Here is a 15,981-nt window from a genome sequence, read left to right as displayed (position 1 = left end):
TGGAATAATTTGACTTTTCCTCCTCCAGCTCATTTTATAGATGAGGAAACGGAGGAAAACAGAGTTAAGTGACATGCCCAGGCTCACACAGCTAGTAAACGTCTGAGGCCAGATTTCAACTCAGAAAGATTTGTCTGTCTGACTCCAAGTCTTGATACTCTGGGCATACTGGGCAATCCATCTGCCTCAAAGATATTATAAAGGGCATCCTCATGCAATTTTAAATTATTAAATATTTAATAATTTATTATATTATTATTTTTATACTCTTCTTGAAGACTTCCACAGAGTGGGATCTCTTACTCCCCCACCCACCCTAAGGCAGCTCATTCTTCTTTTCGGGTAGCTTTAATTGTTAAGAAGTTTTTCTAATACCAAACTTTAAATCTTCCTTTCTTCAACTCTCATCCCATTGCTCCTATTTCTGCCTTGTGGAACCAAGCAGAAGTCTAATCTTCGAACCCCCATTCATTATCCTTAAAGTAGTGTTATCTTTCTTTAGCACACAGGATTGAAAGGTACCCTGGAGAGGGATCATTTAATCTAATTTATACCCCAACAAGTTTCCTCTACAAAATAGCCCAACTAAGCCTATCTTCTTCAACTAATCGTCATGTGCCATGATTTCTATTCTTCCCATCATTCTGGTTACTTTTCTCCAGCTATCAGTTGCCCTATGGGATGTAATCAGTGTTTATAAGGTTGGGTCTTCCCTTCCACTTCCCCAGTTCGCCCCTTTCCCAGCCCCATTATTTTTACCTTCAAAGAAGGTAATGAGAAAATAGTGACATGTCATATGAAATAGGCCACTTCAAAAAGAAAAATTGCTTGATAAGATATCCATGAAGAACTCCAAGGACAATCACACCAGAGTGTCAATAAAACAGTTTGAGAAGGGCTCTTCTTGTCCAAGAACTTTAGAGAGAGAACTGCTAGAGCCCGGTCAAATAAGTAGAGTAGTCATCTTGGGCAAGGTGATGAGAATGGCATGGGGAAACTCTGATGATGGTATGGCCAGTGTAGCATCCCTGCATCATGAGTTTGTGGATCATTGGTGATGGGAGTTGATGCAGATTTTGCTAAGGTGATTCTGTTCATCTTCCCCTCCAGCCTTTGACAGTGAGCAAGGTAAATTCAAATCATTAATGCATCATAGCACAGAAGTTACTGAAGAAATGGTACATTCTTTATTGGGGAAATGAAGCCGCTATGTGGGAAGTCTCATTATGGTATTTTATCATCTTTTTATTTCAATAAATATATTTTATAATTTGAGTATTTTTTATATTTAGTCACATAAAGTGGAATAGAGATCAAATTAATAATGAGAAATAAAACATGAAGTATATATTTGGAAATTTTCCCAAAGATTAACATCCAAGTAGAGATCAAATATAAGCTGGAGTTCTGAAAGAGATTTTTGAAACATTATATCCATATAGTTTTGCATTCTTAAGCCCTCAATCAAACTAAAGGAATCTAGACTGAGGGAGAAGGGCATGTACTTCTATATTCTATAATATAAAGAGGAGGAAGCCTCCTATATCAGGCAGCATCTATAAGCTCTTTTCACACATGAGAACCAGATATGTTTCGGTACCCCATTTATGTCTTATAGGTGGGGTACTCTCTATCTTACCTACCCTTACTCATCAGAATCAAAACCCTCATTTTAGTAAAATGTGATGCTGGGAACTGAACACAATATTTCAGTCTGATCAAAGTAGAGTACAAAGATATTATCATCTCCCTATTTCTGACCACTACAATTCTAAATAAGTCTATAATTGCATTAGATCTTTGGCACATTCAAAGAGTGCTGCCCTTGGAATCAGAAAGACATGAATTCCAATACTGTCTCAGAAACTTACTAGCTGTGTGACATGTTACCATACCTCTTTCTTTACCAGTTTTCTCACCTGCAAAAGGAATGTAGCACCTACCTCTAAGGGCTGTATTGAAGGTCAAATAAGATAACAGATGTAAAAGACTTGGCAAGCTTTTAAAGCAATATGTAAATGCTAGTTGTTATTGTTGAAGTAGCTAGATGTCTAAGTTGATAAAGAGTATCAGGCCTGGAATTAGAAAGATTCCTATTCCTGAGGTGAAATCTGGCCTCAGGCTCTCATTAGTTGTGTGACCCTCAGCAAGTCACTTAATCCTGTTTGCCTCAGTTTCTCCCTATGTAAGATAAGCAGAAGAAAATGGCAAACCACTGCAGTATCTTTGCTAAGAAAACCTCATATATGATCATAAAACATCAAACACAATTAAACAACAACAAAAAGTTGTTATTATCATGATTATATTGCGCTTGCAATCCATAAAACCTTCTAGATCACCAACTTGCTTTTGTCCATATCTCATCCATCCTGTCCTTTGTGTACCTAATTTTTCAATTTAAAGTATAAAACTTTTATTTTCCATGCTAATGTCATCAGTTCAACATTTTAACCTGTTGAAATCTTTTTGGATGCTGACTCTGTTATCTAGTGTGTTAACAGTTCTTGTCAGCTTCCCTATCATTTGCAAATTTAATAAGCATTCAATTTATTTCTTCATCTGAGTCATTTGATGAAACTGTTAAAACAGCACAGGGTCAAGGACTAATTCTAGATGCACTCCACTAGAGGGCTCCCCACTAAATTTACATAGCTTCATTGACAACTATTCTAAAGATCAGTTATTCAGTTAGTTCTGTATTCACCTTACTGTCTTATCTACTAAGACCACAAAGATAACATAAGAGGGAGACTTTGTCAAAGTGCCTGTTATGTGCCAGGGTTTTTAAGAACTGGGTATATTAAAAGAAGCAAAAGGCAGTCCTGTTCTCTAGAACCTTACAATTTAATGGGAGAGACAAGTAGACAGATATATAAAAACATGTTGTTGTTGTTTGTCCTTCCTTGAAGACAACCAAGACATCAGGAAAGTGATACCTTGACTTGCAAATGAATTAGATTTAAGTGATGCAGGGCTGTGCAAAATCACCTGCCTAACTTTCTTCTTCAGAGCCATCTGGGTCCAGTGGCCAGTTACAGAATGTATGTATAGTGTGACTGGAGATGGCCCTGGATGCTGTGGGAGACCTTGGTCTTTTTAAGCTAAGGTCTTTCTCAGATTTCAGTTTGACTAAGGTGATGATGACTTCTTTTACCTAGTTTTTTTTTTTTTTAAATCAATCTGAGAGAGGAAAATCTTCAGAGTATTGGCTGAAACAGAAACAATTGTTATTTCCATTCCCTCTGAGCAGTCAGAGCCCAAATAATGAGCCTGTGGACTTGCCTTGAGAGCTATTGTTGACCAATCAATGAGAGACAGAGTGATTTAGATTTAAGACATGATCCTTAAGAAAGAAATATAGCCCTTAAACTCCAAGGTATCTTTTTTTTTTTTTAATAACTTTTTATTGACAGAACCCATGCCAGGGTAATTTTTTACAACATTATCCCTTGCACTCACTTCTGTTCCGATTTTTCCCCTCCCTCCCTCCACCCTCTCCCCAAGATGGCAAGCAGTCCTATACATGTTAAATAGATTACAGTAGATCTAACTCCAAGGTATCTTGTGGTGAAATCAAAATTTACATTCCTTTGGGCAGAGCACTTGCAGGTACACCCTATGTGGAGTGAAAGAGAAAAAGAAGGGCAGAGAAAAGGAGAAAAGGGAAGGGGAAGGAAGGAGAGGATAGGGGAAAGGATCTAAAGGAAAAGGAAAGGAAAGGAGAAAGGAAGGAAGAAAAGAAGGAGAGAAGCAAGGAAGGAAGAAAGGAAGGAAGGAGGGAGGAAAGAAAGAAAGAGTAAGGGAGGAAGAAAGGAGCTGTGTTGCCCACCTGGCTCATTCCAAGTTGGGTCTTCAGTGGAACAACTGGACCTGCTACGCACAGGTTGTATGTTTGTCCTTCCTTCTCAAAGAGTACCATGACATCAAGAAGGTGATGTCTCAGTTTGACTGAGGCAACATCCGAACAGTGATTAAGACTAGGTAAGAAATGAGGCAAAGAATGACCTGAAGCTTTTTCAGTAAGCAAGTTCTTTTCCAAGCTTATTATCCACTGGCATTGTTTTTGAAAATTCAGTTCCATATTGAGAATTAATAGGTTGTGGGAGAGTGGTTTGAAATGTGAAAATTTCACAAGCATAGTCAAAAGGTGCCCTTTATTGATGTGAAAAAGCAAATTAAAAATTAGTTAGCCATGGGCTGTGAGTGAAGGGGGCTTTTTAAAGGTCAGAAGGTGAAGGGAAGCAAGGATGGGATCTAAGGAATTTAGAGAGGAGTTAGGGAGGATCCTAGAACAAACGTGGATGAAAGTTATGTCTATATGAGCATCTGCATGTTGAACAGTTGAGTATGCTTTAGATATGCTCACAAAACAGTTCTAGGAATTTGGCTTCTCTAAAAGGGGAACAGGAATCTAGGATACACTGTGACATATTTAACTTGATAGGACTGCTTGCCATCTGGGGGAGGGGCTTAAGGGAGGGAGGGGAGAAGTCGGAACAGAAGTGAGTGCAAGGGATAATGTAAAAAAATTACCCAGGCATGGGTTCTGTCAATAAAAAGTTATAATAATAAAAATTTAAAATAAAAAAAAAATGGGAACAAGATGGGCTCATTTAAAGTTCACATTATTCCTGACAATGGATACTGTATAGGCTTGTTTAGAGTTCACATCAATACTGCCATGAGGAATTAGAGAATGTCTCTCCAGGGAATTATAGGGAACACATGGCTAAGAGTCCTTTAAGAGAAGAATGGATGAAAATTGTTCTGGCCAAAGCACCCACATCTATGAGATCCCAGGTCTCTTGCTATATTAAAATTTTCTTAGGAACTCCATGTTAAAAAAGAAAACAAAATCAGACATAGTCTGATTTTGATGAAGACATGTTGGTTCTTAATGATCACTATCTACTTGTCTATATGTTCACAAACCATATTCTAGAATTCTTCCAGAAATCAGTCAAGCTCAAGTGTGAAATTTCTACCCTTTTGGTGTATATATCCCACTGGAACATCTTGACCTGGTGAATCAGGTCCAATAGCACATCCAGGGACACTTGATGAGTGAAATCATTGCAAAGGCAACTTGGATTGAGAGTGTAAGGAACATTAAGGGAGAGGGGGTCTGACTTTGTAGTCATCTTTTAGAGGGGATGCTATATTACATATACATAAACAACAGGTATGTTTTTTGTTGTTTTAATAGCTGGCCAGTCACATTATATTCCTTACTCAGAACTTATGGCATAACTTGGAGCCTGCTTTCATTTCACAGTGTCCTAGAGTTCCAGGAATAAATTTCTTGGCCTCTTATTAGCACCTCTCCCTTTTGGGGGAAACTGGATAAAATGGAATATGCCATGGTCATTTTATGTCAGTGTCAGCTGCAACAACAACAGAAATCATAAATTTAGAGGGTGTATTGTAGGTGAAGTTGCAGGGGATAGGTATTTTATTTTTCCAAATACATGCAAAGATAGCTTTCAACATTCACCTTTGCAAATTCTTGTGCTCCTAATTTTTCTCCTTCTCCCTCCTCTCCCTATTCCCCTGAACAGCAAACAATCCAATATGAGTTAAACATGTGCAATTCTTCTAGACATATTTCCATATTTGTCATGTTGTACAAGAAAAATCAGATCAAAAGGAAAAAAAATGAGAAAGAAAAAAAACAAGCAAACAACAACAAAAAGGTAGAAATATGATGCTTTTAATGAATATGAATATATGTTAGAAGAATTGCATTTGTTTAACCTATATCGAATTGCTTACTGTCTTGGGGAGAGGGGAAGGCAGGGAGAAAAATTTGGAATATAAGGTTTTACAAAAATGAATGTTGAAAACCATCTTTGTATGCATTTGGAAAATGCAATTAGAAAAAAAAAAGAAAATACTATGGTTTGATCCACATAATTTTATTAAAACTTTTTTATTTTCAAAACATATGTATGGATAATTTTTCAACATTGACTCCTGCAAAACCTTGTGTTCCAAATTTTTCCTTCCTTCCCCCCATCCCTTCCCCTAGATGTCAAGTACTCCAATATATATGTTAAACAATATATGTTAAACCAATATATGAATATATTTATATAATTATCTTGCTGCACAAGAAAAATCAGATCAGAAAGGAAAAAATGAAAAAGAAAACAAAATGCAAGCTAACAACAAAGAGTGAAAATGCTATGTTCAGATCCCTGGTCAGTTCCCACAGTAAGTGGCTCTCTCCATTTGATCCACATTTAATCTCCTTAGTTTCTTTTTCTGGATACGGATGGCACTTTGCATCACAAGTCTACTGAAATTGCCTTGAATCATCAAATTGTTGAGAAGAGCCAAGTCTATCACAGTTGATCATCACATGATCTTGTTGTGTACAACATTTTCTAGGTTCTGCTCACTTCACTTAGCATCAGTTCATATAAGTCTTTCCAGGCTTCTCTGAAATCAGGTAGACACTGTTCAAAGCACTTTATAAAGGTTATCTCAACTGATCAATCCTCATAACAACCCTGTGAGGTAGATACTACTTTGATCCCCATGTTACAGTTAAGGAAACAGTCAGACAGAAGTTAAATGGTTTGCTCAAGGTCACACAGCTAGTAAGTGTCTGAGTTAAGATTTAAACTCGGGCCTTTCTGATTCCAGATCCAGCCACTGTTTTACTGTCAGTAAAGAGTATTAGAGAAGATTTGGGTCCTGTTCCCTATTCTGCCACTGATTAGCTTAAGCAAGGTCTGGTTCCTCATCTGCAAATTAGGAGGGATGGACTGATCATGTAATACATTGTAGCTCTAATATCCCATGATCTATATACTAAGATATCTTTTGCCTCTGACATTCTTTGTTCTAAGTTCTAGGTCAGAAGCTCATCATTTTTTTAATGTTATGGAACCCTTTGCCAATATGGTAAAATCTAAGAGTGTTTGCTGCCTACATTCATTGTTGCCTACATTCATAACTGAAAGGAATGCTAGATTTTAGTTAAAAATAAGTAAAAAGGACAGAATTTTCCTCCATCTAATATCGTAAGCCAATGCCGTTGAGTTAGGAATTCCTATTCTGAATCATAAAGGGAAATGGGAAAACAATAGGAAAAAAATGGGAGAGAATATGTTTAGAGAAATCAGAGTTGAGAGAAGGATAGATCTAGGAGAAGGGAGATCTTCAGGGGTTAACAGAAATCCCATCCCGTCTCCTCCATGAAGCCCTCCCTAACAGAGTGGAGAAATTCCCTTGATATCCACCCTGCCCAAATAGCACACTCCCTTCCCTTCATCCCTCTGGCTGGACAGGGGCCCTTTATTTCACTTATACAGTGAGGGATTGTTGAGTTTCCTCTTGGTTCAGCTCCAGTGTGTGTGGGAGCTTTCCATCTCTTTGTATCAATGTTCTTCTTTTAATTGCAAAGTCCACAGTGCAAAAACCATGCCTATTTAATGACTGTTTTATGCAAGGCATAGGTGGATAACTGCTTAAGTTTGCAATAAAAATACCCAGATGATGAAGATTGAGAAGAAATCATTCAGTTCTACAAATCTTTTCTTTTCTTATTTTTATATACCTATTATATCCATAATTCTGCACTGGGCTCTTTTGAGATAGGTGACTCACAAAGCTCATAGTCTATCAGAAAACAGAAAACTGGATAAATCAGGGACAAGTCTTAAGCAAAGTGCTGACAGGATGGGGGAGGAGGAATTCAGATTATGGAAGACCTCAAGGAAGAGGTAACCTTTGAAAATGAGTATGACTTCAACAAGTAGAGGATGAGATTAGGAAGGCTATTTAAAGTTTAGTGGGAGCAAACTAGAGGCAGAAAAAACTGGGATAAAACTTCTGAGAACTAATATAGAGAGGGTGGAATGCCAGAGTGCCAAGCAATAATATTTAGCTATTTTTTACATTTTATACATGATATATTTTTATAATAGAAGCTAGAGGACAGCCAAGTGTTGTTCATTTCCCTACTTTAATCAGAGAGGGTTGACAGAGCTTTGTCAAACAGCCAGAAAATCCAGAAGAATATGAGCATGGGCTGAGGGCCTTAGTGGCTCTCCACAAGCTGCCTACACCCTACCTTTTTGGTTTTATATCTCATACCACTGACCCTCACATATGTTATGTTTATGTTCCAATTAGATTAGGTGATTTGCCCTTCTCTGAACACATTTCCCATTTCTAGGAAATATGTAGATCCATCATATACATTTTCATCTTAAAATCTAAATAAGCTTGCTGGATTTTTTTCCCACTCCACAACTGCTTTAAGGATCATATTGAAATTTTAGAGAAAAGTTGTTTGCAAATCTAAGATCATTGTTGTTCATTCTCTGGTTTAGAATATTTCAGATAAGGAATGAGTGGGCATTTGGATGGGTAAGTGTCAAAGAAATAGGCTGATCCTGAAAGGCATGAATAGAATATTCAGTGGACTTTGATAAGTTCAAGAGATGGGTTGGGTAACTGAGGGCTACTTTATTTGGATGCACTGAGAAATGTTGCTGAAGGAAGAACCAGAATCAAAGAGAATTAAAGTAGCTGAATTTTTTAGAATTCATAAAACACTTTTCTCACAATAGTCCTGAGAGATAGGTAATTTGCAAACAATACTATTCCCATTTTACAGATGAGCTGATAATGGGGTCTAAAAAGGGACCATGTCATGGCAAAATTTACTATGTGTATCAGTGACAGATTCAGTTTATGAATAGTTTTCCTAATCTGCAGACTAATTTTCTTTCCTATATATCTTACTCAAGTCAAGGACATGGTTTTTTCATCTGCAATTTTACCAACAACAATGAATACAGTGTCCATCACTATTTAGCTTTGCTTTTTCAAAAATCCATTTTTGCCCAATGAAAGGAAGAGTGAGAACTACAGCTGTTTTAATTAGCGAGATGACAATTTTTCAGGTGTTTCTTTTTTTGAGAATTGTTGGTCAAGATCCTTTGGTCTTTCCAGTGAGGAGTAGGTATTGCTGTTGTATCTGGCAGGGCTGCTTGCACAAAAGTCACACATAAATAATAACAACTCATAAGGTGCACATATCATCATACTGTTTATAGATAGAAAGGCTAAATAACATGTTCTCAGTCACAGAGCTAGTGAACATAGCAAGGATTTATTAATAACTTTCCTAATTCCAAGTCTATCTATTTTCCACATATATTTGATTACCTCTCATATATATCTATGGAACAAAACCTCTTTGTGAGTGTGCACTAGGATGTATGTGTGTGCATACACATGTGCATATACACACTGCTGCTCTCCTTTTTTGGAAGGAAAAAAGACCAAAATCAGAATTTCAGCTCCCTTTCACAGGCTACCACTTTTTGCTTCCCCAAAAAGATTCCATTTTCTAAGAATATGAGCCAATCAAGTCATCTTGGAGTAGACTGAGTAACTGAGAATTAAACATAGGTCTTTTTCCCCTCACAAAATGTGTACATACAGATCAGAAAAGAGGTGACTTCCAAAGTTCCAAAGACTTACTTTTCTGTCAACTCAAGAGAATGAACTCATCAAGGAAAGTCCCTTGAATTTCCTTTATTGTAACATAGAGTTTTGCTTAATAGCTTGCTTTCTCATAACTAATAAATGAAGTTTTATAGTGTATCCACATATGTAGGAATGTGATTAATGAATTTTTTTATTTAATTAAGTCCTTAGTTTTCCTAGCTCATGTAACCTACAGGTAGTGATAATTTAATATTTTCTAATGCAGTTACTAGGAAGAAACAACAAATATTTTCAAGAAATAAGGGAATGTTTGTATGAACTGAAGCAGAGAGAGGTAAACCAAAGAAAGATATATATTTACACTTGTATAATACATATACAAACACATACATACCCTCATATATACATATCACCTATATATGAATGTGTGGATATTTTTACTTCCGTACTGTGTAATTTTAGATATAAATTAAATGACAAGAACACTGAAATAAAGGTAAACTCTGAGAAATTTTAGTAACCAATCAACCCCATAGGACAGAAGCATACAGATCTCTTCATAGAGGCAAGGAGCAATAGCAATAGAATATTGAATACATTCTTAGACAAAGTCACAATCTCTGTTTTGGTTTAATTCTTTTCTTTGTTACAAAGAAAGATTCAGTTTCTGGGTTGGAGATTATCAAAAGAAAGAGTCATAGAAGAACAAAATACAGTTATTCCTTCCACAACCTAGGGGTTAGGGACCTTGCACCCCTGTGATCTGGAAAATTTGTGTAAAATTTTTCAGTCCTCCATTCATACCATTCAAAAAGTCTGAATTGTTGGGGTGTTAAAAGATAAAATATGTTAATATTACACAATACTATCCATATATTTTATGTATTTCTGAGTCTCTGAATTTTTTCTATGTCATCTGCTGGTCTTTGAGTGTTATGTACAGTTTCTGCAAAATTTCCAAAAAAATCCCATTTAATTTCTTATGCTGACTGGTGATATATGGAAAATCCATACATTATGGATATTGAAGTTATGATATGGAAGAAATAACTGTAATTGTTACTTTTAAAATAATTAAAATTCATGGTATTTCTAATATACAGGAGACTAAACAGGGATCTAAGATATGTATGAACAGATCAATCAATTGATCTATCAACAAAAGAATGAAAAAGCATTCATTAAGCTTGCTAAGTGCCAAACATTGTACTAAAGCTGAAGACAAAAGCAAAGAAAGTATCATTTTCAAGGAGTTACATTCTAATGAGAAAGACAACACAATTAGGGTAGTGGTGGCAAGGAAGGTATACACTGGTTTAGAAGGTTATTGGGAAACTGAGTGTGGCCATTGTGGAATAGACTAATGCATCTCATCTAAGAACAATGGCCTACTTAGGAGTACCTCTAACGTTATTCCTTTGTGGATATTTACTCTTCATTTTGAGTGAAAGCATCTCACAGTGTTAAGAATTCCTTAAAAAAAAAAAAAAAGAATTCCTGAGTTTCCCCATGTGTTAAATGACAGAGTTGAACTAAATGAACTCTGAAATCCTGTCCAGTTCTAAATCCTATAATTTCGATCTTTTCAGGATTTTAAAAATAAATTATGAATAAATATTGAATTTTGCCCATTTACCTATTGATATTAATATAATTGGCTCCAGAGATTAGGACTAGGAATAATGAAAAGAGGTTGAAGAAGAGTTACATTTGAGCTCGTTATTTGAAAAATCTTAATGATGAAACCAGTCGAAAAGTGGAATGTATTACATTGTGAGATAGGGACCTTCTTGTTGTTGTAGGTCTTTAAGCAGAGTTTGGATAATCATTTGTTTCTGATATTTTAGAGAGAAGTACTATTCAGGTAAAGGTTAGACTCTGAAGAACTCCTAACTCTGAAAGTCTTGATTTAGGATTCAAAGGATCATGCATTTCAAAAAAAATTTTTTTTTCTTATTGAAAGTGCTACAATTCTTATTTAGTTATGTTACCTTTTCCTTATGTTGAATCATTCTTGTATGCCTGGGACAAAACTTTACTTCATCATGATGAATAGGTCTTTTGAGGCATCCTTGCACTTTATTTGCTATAATTTTATTTACCATTTTTGCATGTATATTCATAAGAGAGACTGGCCTCTAATTTTCTTTTTCAGTGGTGTCTTTGTCGGATTTTGGAATCAAGACCACATTTTCCTTTCAAAAGAAATCAGGCAGCATTCCATCATTTCCTATGTTTAGAAACAATTTGTGTAACATAGGGATTATTTGTTTTTTGAGAAAAAAAATTATCCCATGTTAGGAGAATTAGACTTGGTGGGTGGAAGTTATAGAGCAGCAGATTTTGGCTCTAGTTTGAGGAAAAATAATGTCCACTTATGGAGTGCACTGCCATGTTGAGATAATAAGTTCTCTATTACTAGAAGACATGAAGCAAAGGCTGAATGATCATTTATTGAATAAAGTGTGAAAGGATATAAAAGTATAATTTTTCAGGTGATAATTGGTGTAGTTACTTTTGAGGGTCCTTTCAAGCCTAGAGTTTTTGGAAATATCATCCCAAGGGCCTTATTTGCATGAATAAATAATGAGGGAGAAGTGAAAAGGGGGGAAAAGAAACAAGAAAGGAGTTTTACTGAATTTTTCATTTTCTTCTTCTAAAATTGATCTTTTCTAATTTTTCTATTTCCTTTTAGGTTAGCCTTTTTCTATGAAGTTTTATAAATAACCATCCATTTCATTTAGGCTCTCTAATTTATTACTATGTATTCCCCAATAATTAAAATACTTTCTTTTTAATTCTTTTCATCTCTTCTTTATCTTTCTTTATTTTTGGTAGCTTGAGTTTTCTCTTTTAAAAAGAATAGTTTTATGACCAACAGGATGATTTCAGAAAGGCCTGGAGAGACTTACACGAACTGATGCTGAGTGAAATGAGCAGGACCAGGAGATCATTATATACTTCAACAACAATACTAGATGATGACCAGTTCTGATGGATCAAGCCATCCTCAGCAACGAGATCAACCAAATCATTTCTAATGGAGCAGTAATGAACTGAACTAGCTATACCCAGAAAAAGAACTCTGGGAGATGACTAAAAACCATTACATTGAATTCCCAATCCCTATATTTATGCACACATGCATTTTTGATTTCCTTCACAAGCTAATTGTACAATAATTCAGAGTCTGATTCTTTTTGTACAGCAAAATAATGTTTTGGTCATGTATACTTATTATGTATCTAAGTTATATTTTAATATATTTAACATCTACTGGTCATCCTGCCATTTAGGGGAGGGGGTGGGGGGGGTAAGAGGTGAAAAATTGGAACAAGAGGTTTGGCAATTGTTAATGCTGTAAAGTTACCCATGTATATATCCTGTAAATAAAAGGCTATTAAATAAAAAAAAATAAATAAAAATAAAAAGAATAGTTTTAAAAACCATCACTCAGCTTTATTTATCATGGATGTAATTGTGATGCCCCTGCTTCAAGAACAGGGTTCAAATCCTGACTTTTCCTGTTGTTAGCAGTGACTTTAAATAAGTTACTTACTCTCTTTTGGTCTCAGTTTCCTTATCTGTAGAATAAGCAGATTGAACCAAATGACTTTTGAAGTCCTTTTAGTTCTTAGATGTATGAACTCTTCTAAACTTTTCATCTTCAAGGTCTGTTTCCTTCTCTGTCAAATAGGGGAATAATACAACCAGGACTTGCTGGGGGGGGGGGGATGAATAATAAATACCCTAAAGTGGTTATAGGTATTTGAATTCTCATGATTTGAAGTTATGATTTTGTAAAATATAGTAATTGATTCTAGCTCAAAGGAAATATGCAGTTTGAATAATATCACTGCTTCAAATGTGGGGTTATATTATTCACATTACTGGAACTAACCTCTCTCATAAGGACTTATACATGTGCAAACCCATTGCAAACTATAAGTGTTTTAGAAATTTATAAACTACTATACAAAAGTAAAACAATAATAAATGTATTGAGAGATTTTGTACACACACAGAGAAATGAAATTAGTTATTTCTAATATTCTTTGATTGAAGGCTAATGATCTACAGAAAATTAAGAGAGGAGAAAAAAAATGTGGTTCTTTGTCCAAGCATTAAAAAGTATCTGCTCTCAATGCATCCATGGCCATCTTCAGTCATCCTAATCTATGTTTTGCTACTGGATCTAGAAGGCTATAGAAAAGAAAGTGAGGCTGTTGATTTTGCATAGCCTTTCCTCACTTAAATCCAATTTACTTGCATGCCATGATGTCACCTTTCTTATATCATGGTCTTTGATAATGAGGGACTAACAATAGAAAGTACTATGCAATAGTCAGATTGGAAAGATTTGGCTTTCTTGAGACCTGGCATTTTGTGATAATAGTCATTCAGAAAATTCAGTAACTCTAGAAATGACACATTGGTCCAACTATAGGCCAATTTGAATCTCTCTAAAAGGAAAAAATATACATATATATAAACACTAAAAAACAAATTTAATTTGGGTTTTAAAAAAGTTTTTCTTACAATGTTGATTATTTTATTTTATAAATTGTCCTACTGATTCTTCTTGCTTCACTCTGTAGCAGTTTATAGGTTTTTCTTGATCTCTTTGAAACCATCCTTGTAATTTCTTATAGCACAATAGTATTCCTTACATTTGTAAATTGTAATTTCTTCAGACATTCCCCAATAAAAGGATACTTTCTTAGTTACTGGTTCTTTGCCACCACAAAAAGAGCTGTGTACATGTGGGTCACTTGGATAGGCACAGCTTAGCAACTTTTGCATGTAATTCCAAATTGCTTTTCAGAATGGTTGGATCAATTCATAGCTCCCTAAATAGTGTATTAATATACCTGTTTTCCTCCTGCCCCTCTAACATTTATTTTTTTCTGTGCCAATTTGATATGAGGTGGAAATCAACATACACATTTATAAAGTATGTGCCAGGTACCATGCTAAAGTACTGAAGACTAAACAGAAAAGCTAAAACACAAGTCCCCTGTGCTCAAGAAGCTTACATTCTAGTGCCAAGAAAAAAAGCTTACTTTAGGAATGAGAAAAGGAGAAGTGGAGCTATTCAGAAATAAACATGGTATACTTTTTTTTCTTCTAAAAAAATTTAATAACAGATTTTTTATTTTGTATTCATTTTGTATTAAAGCTTTTTATTTCCAAAACATATGCACAGTTTTCAACATTCACCCTTGCAAAACCTTGTGCTCCAATTTTTTTTTCTCCCTTCCTTCCCACCCTCTCCTCTAGATGACAAATAAACCAATATATGTTAAATATGTGCAATTCTTCTCTACATTTTCCCACAATTATCATGCTGCACAAGAAAAATCAGATCAAAAAGGAAAAAATGAAAAAGAAAACAAAATGCAAACAAATAACAACAACAAAAAAAGTCAGAATACTATGTTGTAATCCACATTCAGTCCCCATAGTCCTCTTTCTGGATGCACATGGCTCTCTTCATCAGGAATCTATTGGAATTGGCCTGAATCATCTCATTGTTGAAAAGAGCCAAGTCTATCAAAAATGATTCTCACATAATTTTCTTTTTGCTATGTTCAATGTTCTCTTGGTTCTATTCACTTCACTCAGCATCAGTTCATGTAAGCCTCTCCAGGCCTTTCTGAAATCATCCTACTGATCATTTCTTATACAACAATATTTTATAACATTCATATACCATAACTTATTCAGCCAGTCTCCAATTGATGAGCATCCACTCTGTTTCCAGTTCCTTGCCACTACAGAAAGGGCTGCCACAAACATTTTTCACAAGTGGGCCCTTTTCCTTTTTTTTAATGATCTCTTCAGGATATAGACCCAATAGAGTCTATATTGCTGGATCAAAGAGTATAGACAGTTTTATAGTCCTTTGGGCATAGTTCCAAATTGTTCTCCAAAATGATCAGATCTTTTCAGGGTTCCATCAACAATGTGTTTTCCCATATACCCTCCAACATTTATCATTCTCTTTTCCTGTCATAATAGTATGCTGAGGGTAGTAATATGTAGCAAATGTTTGTGAACTCTTCTAATTAACCTCTCCTCATATATTCAAGTCAGACTTAGGGGGAAAGTATAGCTTATATTATTTAGACCAATCCAGTATCTAGAAACTTCTCTGAGGGTTGGGAAACTTAACTATACATATAGTTCTACAAGCCAGTTATAAAATATAGTCAGCGGCTATGGGTACAAGACTGGTCCAGATTTCCTACATAGCCCCCGTGAGGAAAGAAAGGATGCAATGAGAGTGAGGTAATGACTCTACAATCCCCTGTTGAGCTGAAAGGATTGGTAGCCATGAGCATCAATTTATAAAATAATTTAAATTTTTATTGTATTTACTGAATTACAGAATATTCCTACAACTATAAATGCGTATGCAGGTTGTATTATGTGTGACCATGTAGAGCCTAATACCTCAAAGATAATTTTATTTTTATCTTATTATTTTTGTTTAAAGTAATGGTTAAC

The sequence above is a fragment of the Sarcophilus harrisii genome, chromosome 1 (assembly GCF_902635505.1).
Source record: "Sarcophilus harrisii chromosome 1, mSarHar1.11, whole genome shotgun sequence".
NCBI classification, from domain to species: Eukaryota; Metazoa; Chordata; class Mammalia; order Dasyuromorphia; family Dasyuridae; genus Sarcophilus; species Sarcophilus harrisii.
The sequence above is the reverse complement of the archived record's forward strand: the minus strand, read 5'-3'. Positions refer to the sequence as shown.